We start from the raw sequence: 16,195 nt of genomic DNA on the forward strand, positions 1-16,195 counted from the left end.
CTGGGCTTCAATAAGCTAAATGATTACTAGTGGCAACAGCTGCTTGTGGGTATTCTTGCGCTGGTAATGGCTGCTTTACTTTATCCAATAAAGAGATGGCTCAAACTCATCAGGGCTCCTGACCCTGCCCCTCCCTCCCTTCACCCCCCATGTACAGTGGGAGAGCTTTCTGCTTAGACCTCCTGATCACTAGTAGGTTATAAGACATAACTTTCTGCTGCTGGTGGTGGAATAGTTTAGAATGAGCCCTGAGAAACTGCTTTTTGGGTCTGCCTGGGGTTTGAGGGTTGCTTGTATCTCACTGAGTAACAGGAAACCTAGTTGCAGTAGCTGGTGCTGCCAGCATTGGATGATAGTAATTTATTGCCTGGGCTTTGGGCCATCGCTGAATTGCCAGAGTTCTGGGTTGCTTTTCCTGCTAAGCAGCTAGGACCTGAGAAACTTGGAGGTAGTAGACTGCTTTCTTAGAAAGAAAGGACCCTTGGGGATCTTTGGCTTGTCCTTTGTGTCTCAGCTCTGAGTGCCATTCTTCCTAGCGGTTGAGTCTTGGAGGTAGGGGACTAGCCATAGGCCTACTTAGCTCCTTGTAGATATGTTCAGTTCCTTTTTATACATGGGTAAGGTGAGTCCTGGTGGCAGTTGAGATTATAAATGAAAATAAATCACAAGTCTTGGTCCAGAGACCAGAGTTTTGTTACCTACCTCTTCAGTGTGAATCAAATGCGATGTGATGACTACATGGAGGTTTGATTCCATTTTACAGGACTATTTTAGTCAGGAGTATGGAATGGAGGGTCATAACTGCCAGACATAGAAGGTCCCCTAACAGATCAAGTTTACCACCATTCAAAGATAAGGATGCTGAGGTTGAAGGAGGGGAAGGACTTATAGGCAGGCCAGCATAGAACTTTACATCTGAAGGAGGGGAAGGACTTATAGGCAGGCCAGCATAGAACTTTACATCTGAGTTCTAACGCTTTGGTAGAGTTACTCAGTGACTATCTACACAACTTATCTCATTTAAAATGGAGGCAAGAATCCATATTAAATAGTAATTGCAGGCGGTACAACAGCTTTTGCCAGATAAAGAACATGATTGTGACAGTAATAATAATGCTTAGCAAGAGTGAAATGTGACTTGAGTAATGTGGTAATGAGGTAAAAGTCAAACCTTGACTGTTCTGTCTCACATTGTTTCTCCTTCCTCCCAATCCAACAGGTGATAAAAAAATTGCGATTCGAAGCCATGCCACTGCTGAAGAGGGCTGCCCCAGTGAGGTTACTAGACAATTAGGAGAGGCTAAAATCAGCATCTTGCACATGGTTGTGAAACCATTGTGAACTCTTGGTAAGTGCTCAGTGGCTTTTGCTCACTGAACCCCAGTTCTCTTCCATCCTCCTTTCCTTTTGGGACAGCAGACCTGTTGTTTTTTCTTTTTCTTTAGGCTACTCATCTAGCACCCACACACAGCTTTTGAAAATTGCCTTTATAAGGTCATATTATGTTAATAGTAGTGCTTATCACTTGTAAGTACCTTTTCTGTTCCAGACAAGTGCTTTGTACAAATTTGTTACCTCATCTTAACAGTAACTCTGGGAAGTAGGATTTGTTCCTACTTTACTGGTAATAAAAGTGAAGATCAGACAGGTGATATCACCAACGCAACACAGCATTGCAGAGATCTTAACTACCTCTTTATATGAAAAGTCTTAGTCATTGGGACTTCCTGCCTCCTCGTGGGGTTGTTGTCACTGTCTTCTACAACATAGGGTCACATGTGAAGAGTTCATTGTCAAAGGGACACAGGTGGCAAGAGCGATGTGTAGGTCCCTCTAACTTATAGACATGACCACTTTGGATGAACTACAATTTCTCTCCCATTTGTTTATCTTTGTCTTCTCACCTTTTATTATTACCATCATTCTCCTGCATGATGTTTATGTTGCACAATTTCTATAGGTTATGCTTTCTTCTACACCAAACAGAAACATTGCTCATAGTAATACTTTATCTGATGTGTTTCCTTGGCAAGGGAAACAAAAGAAAAGTAAACAAATGGGACTACCGCAAACTAAAAAGTTTTTGCACACCAAAGTAAACCATCAACAAAACGAAAAGGCAACCTATTGAATGGGAGAAGATATTTGCCAATGATACATCCAGTAAGTGGTTAATATCCAAAATGTATAAAGGAAATTATATAACTTAACACCAAAAAGTAAACAATCCAATTATAAAATGGGTAGAGGACCCAAATAGATATTTTTCCAAATAGGACACACAGATGGCCAATAGACTTATGAAAAGATGCTCAATATCACTAATCATCATGGAAATGCAAATAAAAACCACAATGAGATATCAGCTCACTCCTGTCAGAATGGCTAACATCAAAAAATCAACAAACAACAAGTGCTGGCGAGGATGTGGCGAAAAGGGAACCCTTGTGCACTGTTGGTGGGATTGCAAATTGGAGTAGCCACTATGGAAAACAGCATGGAGGTTCCTCAAAAAATTAAAAATAGAACTACTTTATGACCCAGCAATTCCACTTCTGGGTATTGAGCCAAACATAAATCCAAACACTAATTTGAAAAAAATATGTGCACTCCTGGGTTTACTGCAGCACTATTTACAATAGTCAAGATATGGAAACAACCAAAATGCCCATCAATAGATGACTGGGTAAAGAAGAGGTGGTACATATGTACAATGGAATATTATTACTCGGCCGTAAAAAGAGTAGAATCTTACCATCTGTGAGCACCAGCATGGACCTAGAGGGTATTATGCTAAGTGAAATAAGTCAGACAGAGAAAGACAAATACCATATAATCTCACTTATGTGTGGAATCTGAAAAATAAACAAAAATAAAAGGCAAGGTACCTTGATAGTCACAATAAAAATAGCTGCTGTGTAGGACCCACATTCAGCACTCCACAGGAATCATCTCATTTAATTCCCATGACAACCTAATTTATTCAAGGTCACAAAGTTAGGAAGTGGCAGAGGTAAATCTGAATTCTTGTTGTGTCATGCCAAGGTCCATTCACATTACCTCTTAATCATACTAGACTACAACCTTCAAAGGAGGCTTTGATTTTTTTTTTTAAATGTGGTACACAGATGAAGCTATGTGTGAGCAATGGTTGAAAGAATTCAGAGAAAGGATTCAATATGGGCTGATAGAATGATACAGTAGTCAGAGAGGATTTGGGGACAAGGAACAGCTGGATTTTATAGCCCTGGAGAATGGGTAAGGGGATATGATAGATGGTGGAAAGGTCAAGAGCCCAGAGGTGTATGGAGGGCTTGTTATGAAGTATGTAGCTGACATTGATAGCTTTGGCAGGTTCTAGGGACACAGGAATCCAGGTGGATAGTTGGGACTTTGTTCATTGTTAATAGGTTGAATTGTGTCCCCTAAAAGATATGTTGAGGTTCTAATCCCCAGTATTTGTGAATATATTTGGAAATAAGGTCTTTGCAGATGTAATCAAGATGAGGTCATACTTGATTAGGGTGGGTCCTAATCCAACATGACTTGTGTCCTTATATGAGAGGGAAATTTGGACACAGAAATATAGGAAGAAGACCATGTGAAGATGGAGGCAGAGATGGTAGTTTTAAGCTATCTAGTTTGCGAACATTTGTTATGTCAGCCTGTGAAACAATAGAAATACATATACAAATCTGCCTCCAGTTCCTGTCAAAGCTCTCCTAAACCCCTTGTAATTTCCTAAGTGATAAGAGTGCTAGGCGCCTCTTTTGTTCTATTATTTAGTCTTTGACCCCTGGTTGCTGACACAGGACTCCTAAATCCTTTGGAATTTCCTAGGTGATGGGAGCATCTTTTGTTCTAATGAGGCAACTCTTAGTGGGCTCCTGGATTGCTTCTTGATGGGGGCTGATCACCAGAGAGAGCAAGCCATGAGTAGAACTACGAACTTTCAGCCTGATCCCCCATCCTTCCGGAAAGGAAGAGGGACTTGAGACTGAGTTAATGATCAATCCTACCTACACGTTGAAGACTCCATAAACATCCCAAGAGGATGGGGTTCAGAGAGCTTCTGGGTTGCTGAAAACAGAGGTGCTGCACCCAGAGTACATGCAAGTTTCATGCACTCTGCCTCATACCTCACTTTCTGTATCTCTCCACTTGGCTGTTCATCGGTATCCTTTATTATATCTTTTATAATAAACTGCTAAACATAAGCAAACAAACAAAGCATGGTGGCTGGAATGGGCCTGTGGGCTGGAGTTGTGACATTTTACTCTTACAACTTCTGCTTAGTCACTACTTTGTCACAATGGCTTTTCTTCCCTCCCCTCCTAATGTCTTAGAGCACTTTTTCATCTCCAGTCTCTGCTACTGATGACTTGTTTTTGTCCATATTTCACAGTTATCAAGTGTTGTGTCTACTAGCTCGCGGGCCGTGAAGGAATTCATAAGTCAGGTAGAAATATAGAAGAAAGATTTATTAAAGTAAGAGAAGGGTCAGCTGGGCAGAGTCTGCTGGAAACTACTGCAAACTACTGCGTCGAGTCTTTGTTTGGTCTCCAGTTTTATATTTTCTAACCAGGATGTAAATTGCTTCGGCCTGTAGTGGAATTTTCTGTTGAGTTTAGCTTTGTCCGTTGGGGTGGGGAGAAGGAGCAGTTAAGCCGGTTTTCACAACCTTTGCATATGTTATGTAGATTTAAGTTGGAGCCAGGAGTGGATCCCACACAGATGCAAAACGTCTCCCAAGTCACAGGGCCAGCGCTGGGCGGAAGTCAATAGAAACAATGAAACTAGTCTGCATAGTAAATGTATAGGAAGCAGAACCCTTAAGTCCTGGCGGAAAGGAGACAATGAAAAGAAAAAAAAACTTTAAAAAGTCCCAAGCTAAATTGCACTTGTTAAATCAAATTACACCAGAGATCCAAATCTCAAAATAGAAGATATATAGGGCCACCATTACAATCCCCTGTCTTAACATTCCCCCATCTCTGATCTGCAATAAAAAAATCTTTGGAAATTGGGACGAGGGTCCGTCTTCTGTAACTGCTTCAGAGCTGGTCGGGGACGTAGAGCTGTCCCTACCTACAAGAATAAGATTCTGAGAGCACTGGTGACAATAGCCAGATGGGATGGTCTCAGATTTTCTGCCTGATATATCTTGCTTCTACTACGAACTGCCTTCCCCATACTCTGTCTTCCTGCCTTCCTCTACCTCCTAGCGACTGAATACTTGTTTTTTTTCTTATTCATAACTTGAGCATTATGCCCTTGGGTTGGTTTCTTCTAGCTTCTAATGCATCCATTAACAACAGGCTTCTCCATACTTTATGTGAGGGGTTGCAATTGTAAATGCCTGCAGAGTCCCAATCAGGTAAATGTGTAAGATGCTGATATTTTCTTTCTTTCTCTTGAAATGCTGCTTTGGGTTTTCTCTTTTTTTATTTTGATTTTGGCTTTTCTTTCGTTTATCTACTTCTGATAGAGACATTGGAAAAGAGATTTCTCTGCTCTTCAAATAAAAACAAGAGTGTTTGGAATTGCAGTCACCTGGAATGTGCACCAAAGGCTGAAATATTGACAGGATTTCCATCTCTCTACAAGGCACCTGATTAAAAAAAAAAGTTTATTGGGGTGACAATTTTTAGTAAATTTGCATAGATTTCAGGTGTTCAATTCTGTAATACTTCATCTGTATATCACATTGTATAGGAACCAGATTTTTTATTCTTTTAATGCTACAGGCCCACACAGTGTGTTTATAAATGCTTTTACAATCTCATAGTTTCTACTTCATGATTTTGGCGTATTTGTAGTGTTAAGTTTTTTCCATGTGGTATGGGAGTTGGCAGTTTCCCCTGGACAGTATTTAAAACTAGGTCACAATTTTTTTTTAATTAATTTCAGGTGTACAAAACAATATAATAGTTAGACATTTACACCCCTCACAAAGTGATAACCCCTCTCCCCCAATCTACTACCCCTCTGACATCATATAAATCTATTACAATTCCATTGTCTCTATTTCCTATACTGTACTCCACATCCCGTGACTGTGTGTGTATATATACATATATATATACACACACGTATATGTATATATATATAGTTATAATTGACATATAATATTATTCGGCTTTAGGTGTACAGTGCAGTGGTCAAGCATCTACACCATCCATGAAGTGATGTCCCTAATAAGACACGTGCCCATCTGACACCCTACAAAATCTTTACATTATTGATTATATTCCCCAAACTGTCTTTCATTTCCCTGTGGCAATATTGTAGTTACCACTTTATGCTGTGTAATCCCTTGTCCTTCTCCCTCATCTCCACCCAAAACTAGGTCATAGTTTTGAATGGAGTTGTGTAGATTAGAATAGACTACATTAGGAACAAATAAATTAAGATAGAATGTAAATAATAACATACTAGTCTCCATCCAGCTTTGTGAGGTTTTTGTTTCAGCTCTGATTGTGTATATGCGTATCTTTGGTCCAATGTAATTGTATTTCTTACTAGGATGTCCTAAGAGTCCAAATAAAGAAAATTCTATATTTGAATAAAGAAAATTTAAAAATAAACAAAATAAAGTTCTGTTTCCTCTCTGAGGAAAATGGTTTGAGGATTGGAAATGGTTCTAAGACATCTGGGAATATTGGCAATGGGTTTGTGTCATCCGTTAACTTTAACTTCATTAGAAAAATTTGTATATAAGGTATACAATATGATGATTTGATATACATAGTGAAATGATTACTAATGGGGGGAGGAAGAAACTTTCCTCTACCCTCCAGGTTCTTCTGGCTGCTCTAATAATCAAATAGATGTGAGACAGATTAACACGAGAAAAGAAGCAGATTTAATACATACACATGGGAACCCTGCACACTGGAGAGAGTCAGAGACCCCACATGCAGGAGAGGTAGGGAGATAGAAAGGGGAACCTGGGTAGAGAAGACATCCTGAGCTAGGGTTGAGGTAAGATGCCCTGGGGGCTTCAAAGGGTCACTGCAGGATGATGAGAGCAGAGCAGATGGTTAGTGACTACCAGGTTGCCCTGCCCTATAGGTGGGTCAAACACAGATGGTGGCTGATGGCTTATTATGGCTCAGGCCCCTAATTGAAATTCTTCTAGGTAGTTAAAGGGACTCTGGAGCCTGAAGGTAAAATTGCCTTTAGTTCAAAGTAATGTGCATACCACTGATAAGTCAGTTATCTTCTCTCCTACTGTTTTTTTTTTTTTTTTGATGAGAGCACCTGAAATGTACTGTCAGCAAAATTTCAGTAGTCAATCCAGTATTAACTGTACACATGCCTTCCTCACTCATCTTCCTCATAGTATTTGCTTCCTCATGACTGGCTTTACCATTACCCTGTGAGGCTTTTAGCTTCAGCTTTTGCTGCTAATTACGAAGTTCTCATTGTTTCTATTCAAATTCCAACGAGTGAGAATCTAATTAGCTTAGTTCATCTTTTTTTGTGCAGTGCTTTTTAGACTTGTCATAGACTGCTGGCAATATATGCATTGATCCCAGCAACTGCTCAGTGGAGAAGATGTGAAACAAAACCTGGTCACCAAGAGCTGCTCTATTGCTGGGATAGTGGAAAAGGGCGCTGGTCTTTAGAAAGCGGTGGGTGTACTTTTGGTAGGAACCTGACCTGATAGCTTTCGTCCAATGGTTCGCAAAATGTGGTCTAATCCATGTTATTCCATGACTGTTGAAATAGTAGTTGAACTCTCCAGGGTCAGCAGCTCATTGTGAGAAGAGAAACAACTGTCAAATCCTGCTTTCCTCATTTCTTTGAAGTTGCTGTAATATAGCCACAGTTGCCTCAGAGTTTCAACCTAAATGGATGCATGTATGAGTCACAAAGGCAATTGTATAATTAGTGGCTTTGCCACAGCATAAGCTGCACTTCCAAAAAAAACACTTTTCATCCTGTTATGTGGAGGGGATTGTGTGTGATTTTCACTCCAGTCACCCCCTAACAATTCCAGATGTTTCATATTTCTGCTGAGGGTCTGTTTCCTGCAACTATATACCTGTTACAAAGTTCTGTACTAATTTGGCTCTTTGATCTCAAGAAATGAATCACTCATCCTTCCTTATTGATAGGATTTGTCATATGTAAACATACAGAACAATGTGGAAGATAGGGGTTTATTGTTCCTGGGCATCCTTAACCACTGTTCATGCTTCTTTTGCTATTAACTGTGGCTTCCCCAACTTTGATTTCTCTCTCTACCTTCTAGGTTCTGCTCACTTGTCCTCATAGATTGGAGTTCCTTATAAATTTGCCTTCATGAACTCCTTTAGAGAAGAGACTTAAAGTGTCTGTTGCAAGGCTTGGCAAACATTTTCTCTAAAAGTCCAGAGAGTAAATCCTTTCGCCTTGTTGGCCACACAATCGCTGTTGGAACTATTCACTCCGAGAATCAGCCATAGCTAATGAAAGCAAAATCTGTCCACAGCCAGATTTACCCCATCGGCTGTAGTTGCTGACCCCTTGTCTGTTCCCTACTTGTTTATAGTAAAGTTTCTTGTTTATTCTTTCTCAATATTTACTTAGCTACTGTTCTCCAATTCATCATTAACTTGAATTTAAGAATTAATTTGTAAAATTCTGCTTTGTCAAAAAAATTCACTTGGGGATATTATAATAGCATTTGATTTGTAAATTCATTTGCTCAGAATTAAGATGTTTAAAACATTTCTCCCCTCGTAGAGGCATTTATTTGTCTTTTTATATCCTGATAATCATAATTTTCATTATGTGGATCCCAGTATTTCTTATGGTATTTTATGCCATATGTAGCCACAGTTAATTATATATATTTTTTCTATTTTAACGACTGGTTATTTTTCTTACTTTATTTCAAAATGGAAGTGCTATTTTTCCTGGTTTTAAGAAGTACTTTTTATAACCAATTGAGGTAACACAAGGATATAAAGAATACAGTTAAGATAAACTATAATCTCATCATTCAGCTAAAACCACTGTTAAACTTTTTGTGTATAGACTTCTTCAGTGTCTTAGTCTCTTTGATGTTACTGAGCATTATTTTATCTGCTTGTACCACCTGTTCAGAATCTGTGCCAATTAAGCAATTTTATGATTGATTATAATTTGCTTCAGAAAACGAATATGGTCTGCATGTAGGAACAAGTGTTCTGGTTACATTGATGGTACATTTTTTGTAGTAAATTAAGAAATTGGCGTGTTAAAGATTATTTACCTCTCATTATATGTCAGCTATGATGAATGCCCATGTAATTTATCTTTGTACAGTCAACTCATCATTTCCTTACCAACCATAATTTTTAGTCACAGAAGCTGCAGTGAATTCTCTCAGGGCCCTGAGCATGGTTTGTTCCCATGAAAAAGAGCCTAACAAAAGATTAATAGTGTGGACATGTTCTTGGCAACAGGCATGAGCGGAAGTATGCATTTGGAAGTACTAGAGAAGAGAATGTGATAGTAAAAATCAGTGGTTATAGTTAGTAGAAAATCCCCCGTTTTCCAATTGTACGTACAGAATTACTTTATTCAATTTAGAGATAGCAGCATGGGTATGCTTTGTCCTGGTCCTGGGGCATTCAAGTAAAGAGAATTGCATGAAGTATTTATAACTGAAAAATATGAGTGCTTACTGGAACTTGATAGTAACGCCATTAACTGAAAGTAAGATGTCAGATATTTGAACTTAGAATAACAGCTTAATATCTAAAAATAGGTTTTGTATCACTGGGAACAAGTTTAGGAAATAAAGGTAATTTTTCTTTTTTTCGAGAAGCATGCCCTATCCCCCTCCCAAAGACTTGCCTGGTGAGGAAAATGCAGTGTTTTGCCTAAAAATCAGCTTGCCATTTGGTTCTGAGTCAGAAGTAATTACTAAGCTGTGAGTTTATGTTCTATAGATGTAACCTCATTTATTGACAGTTCCAATTCAGTGATTTAAAATGTGACAGTAAGGAGAATTATAACCCAAAACATCTAATAGTTATAATGTAAATATGTGTTATGTTTAATTGCGGTTGTTAAAATGCAATTTGAAACTTGGGGGGGGATAAAGGTTGCCTATATAATTTGTCAGCTCAATATAAAAAAAAACAGATGGTGTGTTGGGCTGCTCACATAGGCGCATAGCAAATTGCAGACTTCCAGAAGGAAATCGGCTCAGGCCTGCTATGTTAATTCTTTCCTGTGTACATTGGTTGCATGTATAATAATAGATAAAAATTAGAGCATTCTATAATTGATCACATTCAGACCCTGGTTTTAAGGAAAGAGGCAGGCCACTTTGATAAAAGAGTGATTTTAAATATGTGACTTGTTATGTTTGGGGCATGTAAAACATTTTGGGAGCCTTTTAGTTTATGTCAAAGTGTGACCTAAGTTTTTTTGTGAAGTATTTTTAACAAAATCTTTTGACACGTGGCTGTCTTTTTTTGCTTCATTTTTTTTCTCTTCATAGTGTTGCAAATAGTTAACTAAGAGAAGTGTGTTAATTTTAAATGTTGGGTGTCATTCCTTCCCCACATATTAATTTGGAAATTGACACTCAAGGAACCATTCTTTCAAAAAACAGTCAAAAGGTATATTAAATTTTTGTTCTACAGTTTCACATAAATTTAATTAGAAAACTGAAAGTTAATTTAAAATAACAGGCCTCTCCATTTGACAAGATTTAAAAGCAGATTTTCCTATCTGGACATAATTCGATTCTGGTAATACTATTTTCCCCTTTTGTCAGAAATTGGAGGAATTGCTGTAACCTCTTTCATGCATTTTCCTGGGAAAGTTAAAAATGTGGAAGTCTATACACCAAAATGCTCACACTGGTTATCTTCTGAGACAGATTTATGTGTTTTGTGTGTTTTGGTTTCTCTGTGTTTGTTTTTTTTAATGAAAATATATCGGAAAAAAGTTAATAATTTAGTTGGTGGATTAATGAAAGATTAATAGTGTTCTGACACCAGTTCTCTGACAGCACCTGGCACTCCTGCAGTTTAATTCAATCCTGTTCCCACAAGTTAAGGGCAAAGTCTTCTGAAGACTGCCCCCCCTTCAGCTACTCTTAAGGCTGCCTGGTAAATTCAGGGGTAATTCCCATTTACTGTCTCAGGTTAATTTGCTAGAACAATTTCCAGAACTTTCTGAAAGGGCTATATTTAGAATTATAGTTTTATTACAAAGGACACAACTCAGGAGCAGCTGAGGAGCATAAATGAAAGAGATACATATAGGATAAGTTCTGGGAGTGTTCTGGATAAGGACCATGCTGACCCATTGGTCTTAGGACATGACACCTTCCTGGCACACCAAAGTGTTCATCCACCAAGAAGCTCCTTGAGCTCTGGGTGTCCAGAGCTTGATTTTATTGGCGTCTTTTGTCATTGGCCACTCAATTAAGTTCAGTCTCCAACCCTTCTCTCCCTGGAGGTCTTTGAGTGGGGCTGAAAGTCTGAACCTTCTAATCATATTCTTGGATTTTCATCCCTTCTTTGGAAACTCTCTAAGAACCTACCTTGAATCATCTAGTTAGCATAAAGTCCGGTGTGGTCAGAAGGGGCTTCCTATGAATTACAGAAGAACACTCCCATTTCAGGCTTTTAGGAGATCTGTGCTACCAAAGGGACAAAGACCAGATTTATTATACATTTTTATATTTGCCTATGGCTTTCTAAGGTTTTTGTTCTAGTTCTTACTTGGTATTTAAAACTTGAGTGCTTCTGAACCGTCACCTCCAGCCGAGGGTATTTTCTCTTGTGATGGCTCCATCCTGATAACCTTATATGTACATATTTATGCAAATTAGCCTGACTTCATGGAAGAAGCCTTTGGAATGAGAATTGTTCCAAAGTGCTCCATTGGCTTCCCAACTAGATAACTGCCTTTTAGACAAAGAGATTACTGGGAGTCAACCTGCCATCAAGTCACCTGTTTTGTCCTAGACGTTTCTTTCCAGGTTCAGCTTTGGACATCCAGGCCCCTCTGCGTTCAGCTCTTCAGCCTCCATTTGACTTCGCATTTCGTGCACTGCAGAGTTAAGTCAGGTGAGGCGTCGTCATGTCCCATGGTCTGCAATGTTGCTGGGAATAGGGCCGTCTTTCCACAAGAGGGAGAATAAGTTATAAACCAGAATGTTTTGTTCAATGGGTTGAATTTTAGAGAAAAGCCATTAATAACATAGGTTTACTGTGCCCAAACTGAACATCTTATGTCCGTGTGCCTATTGAGTTCATTATAATGTAAACATCATGTACATGGTACAGATCAAGTGTGAATTGGAGAGAAAAGTTTAACAAGATCAGAATGATTTTAAGTTGGTTTAAATTTAAAGGCTCAGTTCATGGTCTTTTACATTCCAAGAAAGCTTTGAAATTGTTTGGGATTCAGATAACCCACATATATCAAAGGAAGTTAAGTATTAGATTCCACTGAACTGCAGCTAGCCTCCCACATCAGGGCAGTGCTTTCCTAAACATGTTTGTTTGTTTGTTTAATAGGAAAGAAAACAGCTATGCACAGAGGGAGAGCCGAGCACTGTCTATCCTTCAGAGACACCCCTGTGGCAGGGTAGGAGGAGGGTGGGCTTTGGGTGTCAGACCTGCGACTCCAGTGTTCACCGTGGCCTTTTGGAAAGTCAGGCTTTACTCCTTTTTCAGTAAAAAAAAAAAAAAAAAGAAATCCCTTTGGGATTGAGAATCTTTTCTGTTTATTGGCTCTCAGCCTTGATGTGGTCTTGAAGTTTTGAAATTTCTAGCTCTTAAGTTTCTTCAGGTTTAAGTTAAATGCACTTAAATTCACGTACACATGAACCATTTTAGTTGTAGTGTGCACAAGTACTTACCCCAAGCATGGTGCTGGGGCCAATTTATTACCTGGCAACATGGTCCCAGTTTGTTACCTGGCAACATGGTTCCTGCAACATGGTCTTAAGAATGAATCATGTGGCCCTTGGCGTCTCATTTTACCTCTTCAAAGGTGGTTGTGTGTGCTGGGCTGACTGTCGAAGGCTTCTTGTATTGGGCTCTGGCTTCTGCTCCGTGCCTTGCCTCCCTGCCTGTGTCTGTAAGCTCAGGTGATTCAGCAGAGGGTGAGCAGGGTGAGCCAGAGCCATTTGTAGGTTCCCCCATTATCTTCAGCCTGTGACTTAGGTTAGTCTGTCCGGGAAGTCGCTTTGTTTTCACCCTGGCCCCTGAAGGATGTCAAATATCACAAACTATAATCACTTACATGTGTCCCCTTACAGTACACCCTAAGGTAGCCTTCATCAGAATCTGGAGGTGCCTTCAGATCCAAGGAGCACGGTGATAGGACGAGGCCTCATTTGGCATTATTACACTTTCCCATGGTCACCAACCTGTTGCTGCTTTGGCATAGTGCTTTGAAGAAATCAAGCATCAGTCCAAGAAGAAATTGATCACAGCAGCTGTCTTCACATCAGCACGTCTCCCTGGAAAGGCCCAACCATACCTCTGCCCTCTTAATGCTGGTCCTGCTTGTGTGTATTATGGGGTCAGTGATGGCGTGTGCTCTGGGTGAATTCAAGCACTGGGAGAGGGACTACTTCTGGCTGTCATTTAGAGAAGTAGAAAAGGAGTGGTTTTCTGTAATGTCAGGCTGATAGGGAGCAGCATGGAGGGGAGGTATATACCCTGTAGGAATCTGAACACAGGTTTTTGTCACCAATCAATGCTCAGTATGTTGCAAATAGTTTTGGGACCATCATCTTCATATACAAGTTCCAACTTGAGATGCCTCCATTGTGATATCCAAGTGCCCTCTTCTCCCCTCCCCTGGCTTTTCATGCCCTAGGGGACTCATGGGCCAGCCTGTGCCCTGCCAGTGTGTCCTGAGTATCTACGACTGTGCTCAATTTGGGAGAAGGGTGGGGAATCAGCAGTATTAAGATCTTAAAAGACTTTGTGTATTTCACATGCCTCAAAGAATCTTACTGTCTGGTACATGCAGGACATTGAAGCAACAAATACACATAACTAGAGACATACTAACTTCACTCGAAACACGTAGTTCCCATGCTTTCCACTTGAACTTAAGAGAGGTTAAGTGAACGCAGTAGTGCTGTGTGCATGCTCGAGTTGGGTGGTCTTAAGGAATACCATAGTTGTGTTAGGGCCACAGCGCGTGGTAAATAATGTACTGACAGGATTTTCAGTCAGTGGGATGGTTGCAGACACTGACCTGCAGAATAACTTGGAACAAGTTTGTGATGAAAAGAAAGACTGCTTTCATTGGGAGGAGGACTGAGCCTGATGCAGTTTGTCTGTGGTGCTTGGTAGTGCCCTCAGAAATTGATGAAGGTAACCTTGGTTCATGCCTGCCACGGTGGCCAGTGCCCCTTGTCTTATTTGTCCTTAGCATGAGGTGTGCTTACTGTACTTAGTTTTCAAAGGGGCCTTAAAGCTTCCTTTGCACTTTGATTCACATCTCACCATCAACCACATATTAAAATCACTCAACAAAGGAGAGGTTTGCAAGCTTTAAAAATGACATACTGGAAGAGGTGGGAATAAAACTGGCTTCTGAATCATCCGTTTTAGACTAATGCCACCAAAAAGAAAACCAAGTGGCATTTTAAAGTGAAAAGCATTGCTGTTATGTATGGGCAGCTCACCACAAAATTGTGTGGAAATAAATTCTTTTCACGGTGACCTTGGAGTGTGGGTGGGATTCATGAATACACTTCCCTGCTGGGCTGTTTCAATAATTGGAAGGAGCACAGAAGATTTGTCATCATTGGAAGGTAAGGTCGGTTCACCATTGCTTCCTCCCTACCTTGCATGTCAACTACAAACAGATCTCCCCAGAGTCCATCCTACATGCCATCCACACAAAGGCCCTTCCTAGGGCCTCGGCATATTGTGCAGTGCCCCCATCACACACCCCAGTACAAAGAAGAAATTAGAATGGCAACAATGTTGTAATGTTGTAGGCAGTGAAATTCCTTGATGCCTACTTAGTATCAGTGCCTATCTTCCATGTCTTTACAATCTGAAAAGGCTCTGAGACAATTTTATCACCTGCAGTGCCCTTTGGGAACCATATGTTGGCAATACAATCTCCAGGCACTGGCTTTAAGGACATTTTTCCTGCTAGTGGACAGGAAGGTCTAGTCCCACTAGCACTTTCTGTCTTAGTCAAATGGGGCGCCTCTGAATGCTGCACTTCTCAACTCTCCCCAGGTGGGCTTGGTTGAATTTTCAGAGTGAATTTCTATTAATACTATCATTAGCCGTTACTATTCCTTTCAAGCATTCTGCCTAGGCTATATTACTTACATTTTCATAAAGTCAAGGTTATGCTGACAATTCCCTACATTAATAGTGTGGCTAAGCTTTCTTAGCAGTTTTTGATAAATGTCTTGGGAATGTTGCTTTCTTGAAAGCGTGTTGATGCCATACCCCCTTTTTTTAAACTTTTTTTATTATACACCTTTTTTCATTGTCCATTTGCTGCTCCTAAGTAAGCTCCTGTTGACACTGCCTTATTGTTGTATTAGCGACAGTCAGTGCTGGAGAACTGCTGTCCTAAAGTACATCTTACACATGGTGATCCGTTATTTTTCTAGCTTAAATGTGTTTTCAGACAGGATTTAACACCCAGTTAATTGGCAGCTAAATTCAGCAAATAGATTCTCTGCCGTGCATTCAGTTATGAATATCAATTTCAGTTTCTCTATGGACACATGAGAAGTAAGGACATCTTTCATATGTAACTGCATAACCCTGTCCCTTGGTAATCTGGTGCAGTCTTCTTTTACAAAGTTTAGACCTAGTAAAATTTTAGAATTTTGCCATTCACTAACAAACACATTGCATCTTAAGGGCCTTTGATTCTAGGAACTAAATATTCATACTAACATATACTTACACAGTGATATACCAGTCATTCTTTTTAGGTGCAGTGTTTAATTTTACATAGAAATCCATTAGCTACCGTTGTTTCCCCGAAAAGAAGACCTAGCCAGACATGAGCTCTTAAGAGCTGGTCTTATTTTACTGTAAGATTGGGTCTTAATGTAATGTAGTTAATATAATATAATATATAATATAATATAAATATAATACTGGGTCTTATATTAATTTTTGCTCCAAAAGACGCTTTAGAGCTGATGGTCCGGCTAGGTCTTATTTTCAGGAAAACACGGTAGTTGGGTTGT

At 39.7% G+C, this 16,195-nt stretch overlaps 1 long non-coding RNA gene across 1 annotated transcript in view; it reads left to right on the forward strand.

The window, feature by feature from the left end:
- Window positions 1-16,195, forward strand: part of LOC308494204 — a 40,029-nt gene that overhangs the window by 8,604 nt on the left and 15,230 nt on the right. Inside the window, exon 2 of the long non-coding RNA XR_013992893.1 lies at window positions 1,220-1,348. This is a non-coding gene — a long non-coding RNA (uncharacterized lncRNA). The remainder of the gene's footprint in view (window positions 1-1,219; window positions 1,349-16,195) is intronic.

This window comes from Rhinolophus hipposideros (genome assembly GCF_964194185.1).
Source record: "Rhinolophus hipposideros genome assembly, chromosome: X".
NCBI classification, from domain to species: Eukaryota; Metazoa; Chordata; class Mammalia; order Chiroptera; family Rhinolophidae; genus Rhinolophus; species Rhinolophus hipposideros.